The following is a 10906-nucleotide window of genomic DNA, read 5'->3' as shown; positions in this document are numbered from 1 at the left end:
GCACGCGCATTCGATGCAGGGAACTGTTGAGTGGGGACTATAGCTCCCTTCTGGTGTATGCTTCCCTTGTTGGAGCAGTTGTGGTGAGTCGGAAGACGGTGTGGCTGAAGATGCAGAAAACACATAATGTTAAGAACGACACATCTCTCTGATCTGAAGAAATACCCTAAGAGATCAACTGCAAGGTACGAGAGTGGTCACATGTCTGTTGATTGAAGGCTAAATTGGGGTCACATGATTTTATTTTATTTTGGTACTGTTCGATCTACACTGGATGGCTTGATGGCCATCTTGTGCCTCCCGGCTGACACTGTTTGGAATCTTCCCCAAAGAGCGAGCGACCACCCACAGAGCAGCCTGCCTCTGCCGTCTGTGGCCCCGGCTGTCAGTGTCAAAACCGGCGGATTTCGGGTAGGGGGTCCCGAACTGTGCGTCTAGGCCGGATGGTAACAGGAGACAAGGGACACAAAGTTTTACCCAGGTTCGGGCCCTCTTGATGGAGGTAAAACCCTATGTCCTGCTTGATTGATATTGATGATATGGGTGTTACAAGAGTAGATCTACCACGAGATCAGAGAGGCTAAACCCTAGAAGCTAGCCTATGGTATGATTGTATGTTGTGATTGTTGTCCTACGGACTAAAACCCTTCGGTTTATATAGACATCAGAGAGGGTTAGGGTTACACAAGGTCGGTTACAAAGGAGGAGATACCCATATACGCATTGCCTAGCTTGCCTTCCACGCCAAGTAGAGTCCCATCCGGACATGAGACGAAGTCTTCAATCTTGTATGTTCATAGTCTATTAGTCTGGCCAATGGAGATAGTCCGGCTATCTGGAGACCCCCTAATCCAGGACTCCCTCAGTAGCCCCCGAACCAGGCTTCAATGACGATGAGTCCGGCACGCAGTTGTCTTCGGCATTGCAAGGCGGGTTCCTTCTCCAAACTTTGTGTACCTGTCGAAATAATGTCCGGTTCCTTGTGACGGTTTTTACTCCTTGGCTTCTACGCCCAATAATGGCCACTTTCCACGTGTCGAGCGAATGTGAAGAGCCAGGGTGTTTTCACATTTACCCCCCTAGCTATGTAAATGAGCCGCCTATTTAAAAAGATGAGGATTCAGATCCAAATCACATCATCCTCCCTTGCCGAGTCTTCATCGGAGCATGCCCGACAGAGATCCATTCCACCATGGCCGGTCGGCGCAGCTCCTCCTCTTGCACCCCTAGTTCCAAGCCTGGAGATTGGGAGAGATGTTCCATCCCGCACAGCAAATTGGTGATGCTTCAGTCCAAGGGATTTCTTCCCCCAGTGTACTTGGTCCCGGTTCGAGCCAGGCTTGCCACCTATAATGGCGGAGAGCAAGCGGAGAGCCGTCCCAATCCCTCCAAGGGAGAGCGGGTATGCCTTGTCCCTTATCTGGTAAGAGGGCTCGGATTCCCAACTCATCCATTTCTCCGGGGGCTTCTGGAGTTCTATGGCCTCCAGCCGCACAACCTTACGCCTGCCTCCCTGCTGCATATCGCGGGATTCGTGGCCCTTTGCGAGTTATTTTTGGGCTGTGAGGCTCATTTCGCTTTGTGGAAGAAGCTGTTCTGCCTCGTGCCCCATTCTAAGAAGGGATCAATATATCAAGTGGGCGGAGCCGAAGTGTGGCGTATTGCTGGGACCGGATACCTATCCGGGACCTCGAAGAAGACGTCCGAAGACTGGCCTTCAGAATGGTTTTATATAGAAGATGTCCCCCTTCCGGACCCTACTCGGATCGGCCTTCCTGAGTTTGACAACGCCCCTTTAAAGAAGCGCCAGAGCTGGCGTCCACGGAGCCCCCTGGAGGAAGACGACCGGGACATTCTTTATCTGATGAGCCGGATAAGCTTTTTAGCTCGATCCGGATTGACCATGATCGAGGTCATGTCTATATGCATTATGCGGGGGGTGCAGCCGCTCCAGTATAGAGGCCACCCCATGTGGGACTTCAACGGGGAGGACGACGCCACCTGCCACGGCCGCAAAGGGCCGGGATCGGCTGCTGACCTAACAAAGATCTTGTCCACTTTGTACAAGGGAGAAGAGGAGGAATTTCTCCGTGTCAACCCACAGGGCGGATTCTCTATGTAAAAACCTTCGAGCTGGGTAAGCGGAGACTTTTTCTCGCCCATCCGTTTTGTATTCCCGTAGCTGAAGTATTCATTCTAGCGATTTCACCGCAGGAGTTGCGCCAGGCCGTGAAGGAGATAAACAACCCTCCTCCACAGCCCGAGGACCCTGGATAGTCCCTTGACCCGGCCTCCCAGGAGGATCCGGACATATCTGTGGAGCTGATCGACGGGGTTTTTTACCAAGGGAGTAATGACAATACCTTGGTGGCCATTACGGCCGATTACCCTGGGCTAGTTCCAGCCTCACAGGTGACTGAGACCGAAATCCCAGCACTTAAAAAGGGATCCATCCTGGTGCTCTCTCTCTCTCTCTCTTTTATTGCCGTATAATAGCCGTGTCCTTCAGGGGAGGTCCTCGGGGCAGAAGGCCGAGCCTGTGGCAACTAGCCAACAAGGGGCCGTGAGGCGAGGCAGGCTGAAAAGATCCGCTGTACGGATTGAGGCACCGGCGCAGCGGTATGGCGCGTCGTCTTTATTGCAAGACATTAGTTACAGAGGCATATTAACGCCCATGCCTTCTTTTCAGGAAAAAGAGCGCTCGCCGGACTATGCCCGGAGAGGCTACCAATCGCGCCTCCACAAGCCAGGCTCCAAGGTCAGACTCAGAGGTGGGAACGAGTAGAAGGCGTGCGCCGGGTGCTCCTCCAACAGAGGATACAGATAGACTGTCTGCCACCCATTCTGAGGTGGAAAGTGCCATGAACCACAGGCGTCGCCGTACTGTTCTTCGTGACGCTTGTTTCTCCCAAGAGGCATTGGATGCCTTCAACTCGGGAGACGCGCACCTCCATGCTGCTCAAAATGGTCTAGCCAGAGCCACGGAGCAGTATGTAAAAGACATACGTGTGAGAAAATTTGATGATTTATATATATCAGTAGCCCCTGAGACTTGAAACAGTTAGGATAACTAATTTAAGGATCATTTGTTATGTAGGTTCTTACAGAAAAGAATACTCAACTGTCCCAGGAGCTGGAAGAGTGCAAAGCCCAACTTTAAGGAGAATCGGCGTCTTCGACGCGGCATATTTAGTAAGTGCTTGAATGAACTTTGAAAAAGAGTTTGGCGATGAAGCTGGCTGACAGAGTTATGTCTGTAGGTATGCTAACAGGTTGTCCTGCCGAGGAGATGCCTAGTTCAATGGGTGATCTTCTTCCCGAGCTCGCATAGTTGCACGAACAAGTTCGGCAGGTGATGCAAGGCGTTGCCCAGGCCTTGTGGCCGGCCGTCTCCATACCCGAAGGCCTTGGAGAGCTTGCAGAAAAGCTGAAGGGAGCACGGCGGCGTTTCCGATTATGGAAGATATCGTCCTGCCGTCAGGGCGCCAGGGAAGCTTGGGCAATGGTGAAGACACGGTACACGAAGGCCGACCCGAACCACATGGCCGAAGTTGGACTTGTGGGGCCTGATGGCAAGGAGATCCCTGTGAATTTAGTATACGGCCAAGTAGAATTGGCCGCAAAGTATTCCCAACAGGACTGCAGACTAGACAGCCTATTGGAGGGCATTGAAGAGGAATTCAACCAGTCAAATTGACTATGTAATTTTAAAGTGACATATATGATGTCTTCTAGCCGGATTGTAGATCGTTTGTCGTGGCGGACCTTTTCTCTTCAACCTCGGGACCCGACATTCCGGAGTGTATCCGAATACCCTCTCAGTTATTTAAGAACCGGGGCATGCGTGGAGACCAGACGTAGGGGTCATTAGTGCTTTATCAGACAAGTGCCCAACTAGTTATGTTATATTACATGGGTAGTAAGAAACATCATCCAGAGAGAATAGTTCTGTTAAGGGTTCCTTTCCCTGGGTAGGCATGCCCTAAAGTGCATGTCCGGACTGCGACGAGAAGCAAAGTGAAAACATCTGGGGGCAGATATGGATAATAAATAAAAGTCATCTTTTGTTCACCGACCGAATATTCTCTTAAGAATGCTAGCTTTCGGCTTCACCCAGTCTGAGGTACACATCCGGCTGACCCGATGGTAACAATCGCAGAGGTGCTCCCCTTATGCCCTAGCCGAATTAACGGGAACGTAGGGCATAAATACAAGAGCCAGGAAACCCAGCTTGGCCAAAACTTAAGTCATATCGATGCATATAATGGTGAAAAAAGGTACATGTGGAAGTATAACACATGTGTTGGGCGTTGGGCCCAGGTAAATAATTTAAGCTTCTGTGAGAGAAGCCCCCAGGTATGAAGAGTGCGGCTAGCGCATCTATGATGTATGAGTGAGGCACAAGGTGATCCTTGAAGGCCTAGGGAAAAAAGAAAGAAAGGGAAACAAGATAGATGATGCATATGCAGAAAATAGACGAAGGGAGGGGACTAACGTAAAGTCCGGAGCTAGGCATAGAATCTTCGGAGCCTGGTTGCGTTCCATGGGTTCGGCTCAAGTCGACTGGTCAATGCATCCCGCAGTCGGTATGCTCCACCGGTCAGAACTTGGTCGATAATGAAGGGACCTTCCCATTTGGGCTCGAGCTTGTTCTTTTTCTTGTCCGACAGCCGTAGAACTAGTTCGCCAACGTTATAAGTTTTGGCTCGTACTTCTCTGCTTTGGTATCTGCGAGCCTGCTGCTGGTAAAATGCGGAACGGGCTTTGGCTACATTGCGCTCTTCCTCCAATGTGTCCAGACCATCCTGCCGATCGAGCTCGGCCTCTCTTTCTTCGTACATGCGCACTCGAGGTGAGTCATGAATTATGTCACAGGGCAGGACTGCCTCTGCACCATACACCATAAAAATGGTGTATATTCGGTACTACGATTCGGCGTGGTCCGCAGTCCCCAGAGTACGGAGTCGAGCTCCTCTACCCAGTGCGTATTGGACTCCGTTAGGGAGCGCACTAATCGGGGTTTAATGCCGCTCATTATAAGACCATTTGCTCGTTCGACTTGACCATTGGTTTGTGGGTGATAGACTGAAGCGTAATCAAGCTTGATACCCATTTTGCTGCACCAGAGTTTTACCTCGTCGGCCGTGAAGTTCGTGCCGTTATCAGTGATGATGCTGTGGGGGACGCCGTAACGGTGTACAACCCCGGATATGAAATCTATCACCAGTCCGGATTCGACTGTTTTTACCGGTTTAGCCTCTATCCATTTGGTGAATTTATCCACCATGACCAATAAGTATTTTTTCTTGTGGGTTCCCCCTTTAAGGGGTCCAACCATGTCAAGCCCCCAGACCGCGAAGGGCCATGTAATGGGGATCGTTTGGAGGGCGGTGGGTGGCATGTGGCTTTGATTTGCAAAGAGCTGGCAATCGGTGCAGCGTTGGACCAAGTCCTGTGCATCTGCCCGGGCCGTTGGCCAATAAAATCCTGTGCGGAAGGCCTTCCTTACAAGAGCCCGGGCTGCAGCATGATGGCCGCCGAGTCCGGCGTGAATTTCTGCCAAAAGATTCCGCCCTTCCTCTTCGGAGATGCACCTTTGAAGGACTCCGGTAGCGCTTTTTTTATACAATTCTCCCTCGTGGACCCTGTAGGCTTTGGATCGCCGCACTATGCAACGTGCCTCATTGTGGTCCTCCGGAAGTTCCTATCTAATTAGGTAGGCCAGGAATGGTTCTGTCCACGGGGCAATAATGGCCATTATTTCGTGGGCTGATTGTGTAATTTCGGTGGCGGAGCCTCCGATTGTGTCATAGAGTTCGGTATCGGGTATTTTGGCCGGGTCCGGACTGTTGTTACCGATGTCCCCTTCCCATGCTACGAATGGCTTGAAAAGCCTTTCCAGAAAAACATTGGGAGGGACCGCGTCGCGTTTTGCGCCAATGCGGGCGAGGATATCCGCTGCCTGATTGTTTTCCCGAGCCACATGGTGAAATTCGAGCCCCTCAAACCGAGCCGACATTTTTAGGACTGCATTGCGATAAGGGGCCATTTTTGGATCCTTGGCATCAAAGTCTCCATTTATTTGGGATATCACGAGGTTTGAATCCCCGCGCACCTCTAGGCGTTGAATGCCCATGGATACTGCCATCCGGAGACCATGTAGAAGGGCCTCATATTCGGCTGCGTTGTTGGAGTCTGTATACATTATCTGTAGTACGTATTGAATGGTGTCTCCTGTTGGGGATGTCAAAACGACGCCAGCCCCCAGACCAGCCAACATTTTGGAGCCGTCGAAGTGCATGATCCAGTTTGAATATGTGCCGTACTCTTTAGGGAGTTCGGCTTCCGTCCATTCAGCAACGAAGTCAGCCAAAACTTGCGATTTAATAGCTCGTCGTGGCTTGTAAGTTATGTCGAACATGAGGAGCTCAATGGCCCATTTGGCAATCCGGCCCGTCGCATCGTGGTTGTTTATAATATCGTTAAGTGGTACTTCCGAGGCTACCGTTATCGAACACTCTTGAAAGTAGTGTCGCAGCTTCCGGGATGCCATGAATACCGCGTACGCTATCTTTTGATAGTGCGGGTACCGTGATTTGCATGGAGTAAGGACAGTGGACACGTAGTAAACCGGCTTTTGAAGGGGAAATTTGTGTCTGTCCACTTCTCGCTCGACGACAAGCACTACGCTTACAACTTGATGAGTTGCCGCAATGTATAATAGCATTGGTTCACCAATGTTTGGCGCGGCCAGGACTGGGTTTGTTGCCAATATGGCTTTTATTTCGTTGAGTCCGGCCGTGGCGGCGTCCGTCCACTCGAAGTGTCCGGTGCGCCGGAGGAGGCGATAAAGGGGTAATGCCTTTTCTCCCATGCGGGAGATAAAGCGGCTTAGAGCCGCCACGCATCCAGTTAATTTTTGTATTTGTTTGAGGTCTGTTGGGGTAGCCAATTGTGTCAACGCTCGAATTTTGGCCGGATTAGCTTCAATACCTCTACTGGAGACAATGAATCCCAGGAGCTTTCCTGCTGGTACGCCGAAAACGTATTTTTCCGAATTGAGCTTGATGTCATATGTTCGGAGGTTGTCCAGTGTGAGCCTCAAGTCGTCTACTAGAGTTTCGACATGCTTGGTTTTAACGACCACGTCATCCACGTATGCCTCCACTGTTTTGCCGATCTGGTTTGCCAGGCATGTCTGAATCATGCCCTGATATGTTGCACCGGCATTTTTTAGCCCGAAGGGCATTGTGTTGAAGCAGAATGGGCCGTCTGGTGTGATGAATGCCGTTGCGGCTTGGTCTGGCTGCGCCCTTTTGATTTGATGGTAGTCGGAGTATGCGTCGAGGAAACACAATGAGTCATGTCCTGCGGTAGCGTCGATGATTTGATCGATGCGGGGGAGGGGGAAGGGATCCTTTGGGCAGGCCTTGTTAAGGTCCTTAAAATCGACGCACAAGCGCTAGAATTTGTCCTTCTTAGGTACCATCACCAGGTTTGCTAGCCAGTCCGGATGTTTTATGTCTCTGATGAATCCGGCCTCCAATAGCTTGGCTAGTTCCTCTCCCATGGCTTGTCTTTTAGGTTCGGAGAAACGTCGAAGAGCCTGCTAGACTGGCTTGAATCCTTTTAGGATATTTAGGCTGTGTTCAGCCAGCCTGCGTGGGATTCCTGGCATGTCTGAAGGGTGCCAGGAAAAATGTCTCAGTTCTCGCGTAGGAACTCTCGTAGTGCGGCGTCAACATCAGGGTTTAATTATGCCCCGATGGAAGCTGTTTTTGTAGGGTCCGTTGGATGGACTTGGAATTTGACTATTTCTTCCGCCGGCTTAAAGGAAGTGGACTTGGATCTTTTATCGAGTATCACGTCGTCCCTGTTCACCGTGGAGCACAGCGTAGTTAGTTCTTCGACCGCTAGGGCTTCGGATAGTGCCTCAAGGGCCAGTGCAGCTGTCTTATTTTCGGCGCGGAGTGCTATGTCTGGATCACTAACAAGAGTGATGATTCCGTTGGGCCCGGGCATTTTGAGCTTCATGTACCTGTAATGGGGTATGGCTTGGAAGATTGTAAACGCCTCCCGCCCTAGTAGAGCGTGGTATCCGCTGCTGAACGGGGCCACTTGGAATGTAATTTCTTCGGACCTGTAGTTATCCGGCGTGCCGAATACCACGTCTAGTGTGATTCTTCCAGCGCAGCGTGCTTCCCGACTAGGGATGATTCCTTTAAAGGTTGTGCTGCTGTGCTTAATGTGGCTCCAGTCTATTTCCATCTTTTGAAGAGTTTCCTCATAGATGAGGTTTAATCCGCTGCCGCCGTCCATGAGTACCTTGGTGAGTCGAAAGCCGTCGACAATTGGACTGAGGACCAGTGCGGCTGGCACTCGGGCTGTTCGGAATTTAGGTTCGTCACTGGCATTGAAGGTAATAGCCGTGTCGCTCCAAGGATTTGTTTCTGCTATGTGGCAGATTTCGGACGTGCTGCGGAGTGTTCGCTTTCGTCTATTATTTGGCGCGAAGGTCTCAAAGACCGTTAAGACCGTATTGTTGTCCTTGGGGTGGTGCTCTTTGGTTTTGGGGAGGAGTAGATCCTCGCCACTTTTGGCCACCTGCCGAAGTATCCAGCATGCTCTAAGGCTGTGCGTTGGTATTGCATCCGCTGTACTATGAATTTTGCAGGGTCCATTGAGCCATCCCTCCAGTATGGTTCCTTGCCCCGTAGAGGGATTTTTCGTTTTGGTAGTTAACCCAGGTGTATTGTGATAATGCACCCTTTTATTTCGGACTAGGTTTGTATTCGGGGCCGGATTATCCCAAAATTTTATTTCGGTTTTCCAGGCGCTTTCCATCGCACAGTACTTTCGTACTATGGACACCAAGTCGGCAAAGCGTGTAATTTCGCGACGACTTATGGTGTTGAGGATTCCCTTGTCCGTGCAATTATTGCAGAAGAATGAAATTCCGTCTTCCTTGCGGCAGTCCTTTATCCTGTTCTTGACCAGGAGGAATCTGGCCCAGTAATGGTGTACTGTTTCTTCGGGCTCTTGCCTAATTTGGGATAGATCGCGTATGTTTGAGTGGGTGGGTGGAATTGAATCCGAGTCCTCACCCAATCTGAGGCTCAGTGGTCGAGGAGTTTCCGAACTCGAAAGTTTGGATTCTTGGATGTTTTCCGGTAAATCTAGCCCGCTACCTGATTCTGGGTTCGGGCTTTGACTGACATCCTCCCCTCCGCGGGTATTCGGCTTGGAGGGATCAGGAATCCGGACATAGCTAGTCCTTAAGATGGATGAAGGGTTGCCGCATTGTTCTTCCACCACTGCAACATGATGGGTGACCTGGGGAGAGTTAATTTCTCTTAGATCGGGTTTAGGCCCAACCTGATTGTAGTCTGTAGCGACTCCCAGGGCGGCAATGCGATCCAAGAGCTCGTTCAGGGAAGAGAGCTCCATTGGATCTAACTGCTCAGCGAGTTCTAAGTTGACGTGAAGATTGCTTTTGATGACCCGAGAAGTCATCATCGGCACAGCAGCCGAACAAGCAGTCATAAGAAAACCACCTAGCCGGAGAGTTTGGCCGATAGCCAGAGCTCCCTCGGCGATGGTGCCGTCTTTAAAGATGGGACAAGACATCCTTCCTAGTGGCGACGGCATAGCGGAACTCTCAATGAAAGCACCAATGTCGGTGTCAAAACCGGTGGATTTCGGGTAGGGGTCCCAAACTGTGCGTCTAGGCCGGATGGTAACATGAGACAAGGGACACGAAGTTTTACCCAGGTTCGAGCCCTCTTGATGGAGGTAAAACCCTACGTCCTGCTTGATTGATATTGATGATATGGGTGTTACAAGAGTAGATCTACCACGAGATCAGAGAGGCTAAACCCTAGAAGCTAGCCTATGGTATGATTGTATGTTGTGATTGTTGTCCTATGGACTAAAACCCTTCAGTTTATATAGACACGGGAGAGGGTTAGGGTTACACAAGGTCGGTTACAAAGGAGGAGATATCCATATACGCATTGCCTAGCTTTCCTTCCACGCCAAGTAGAGTCCCATACGAACACGAGATGAAGTCTTCAATCTTGTATCTTCATAGTTTATCAGTCCGGCCAATGGAGATAGTCCGGCTATCTGGAGACCCCCTAATCCAGGACTCCCTCACCGACCAAAACCCCGCTCCCCGCCCCACCGCACTGTCGTGGTTGCGCCGCCCCTGGGCCAATCCACAAAGACTCGCCGTCATCCAGATCCAGCGGCGGCGCAAATCTAAGATAGTCATCTAAGTGCTGCTTCTGCGGCAAACTTGCGCCCCCGCACCCTTATGTTAGACACCAGCCAACCGGTAGCCTAGGAGCTCCGCCGGCTCGAGGGGTGCTGCTTCCCATTTGGAATCCATTGGCCCAAAATAAAAATTCAGACAACTAACGCCTAAATAAAGTGATTTGAGATGAGGGTGCAACCTATCTGGCGGCCCGGTGAAGTAGGCAGCTCCAGCTGCCGAGTCGGTGAGGTCGGCGCGGTTGCGATGGCTACCGACGGCAAGGAAGCAGATATGTCGCGATGGTCGATGGCTACCGGGAAGCAGCGCTAGGGCTCTGGACGGATCCAAAGTTGGAGCTGCTCCGGCACCGTGAACAACGGCGGGGGTGAACTGGCTCCGATACGGTTCACGCGTCCGTCGTCGAGGCAGCTCTGGCAGCACAGAGTAAGAGGCACATGGCCTAGTGCACGACGACAAATGGACAGCGTCTCCGGGATTAGAGAGGAGGGCGGCTGTGAATTTGGTGTGGTGGGGGCGCCATGGAGGAGGGGCTGAGGTTTCGTGGCTCGGGAGAAGGGAGCTTCCGAGGAGAAGGTGATTTGGCGCCCACAAGGTATGAATGGGGAATTGGGAGGGGGAACCATGTCTTAC

This window comes from Triticum dicoccoides, chromosome 4A, assembly GCF_002162155.2.
Source record: "Triticum dicoccoides isolate Atlit2015 ecotype Zavitan chromosome 4A, WEW_v2.0, whole genome shotgun sequence".
NCBI lineage: Eukaryota > Viridiplantae > Streptophyta > Magnoliopsida > Poales > Poaceae > Triticum > Triticum dicoccoides.
The sequence above is the reverse complement of the archived record's forward strand: the minus strand, read 5'-3'. Positions refer to the sequence as shown.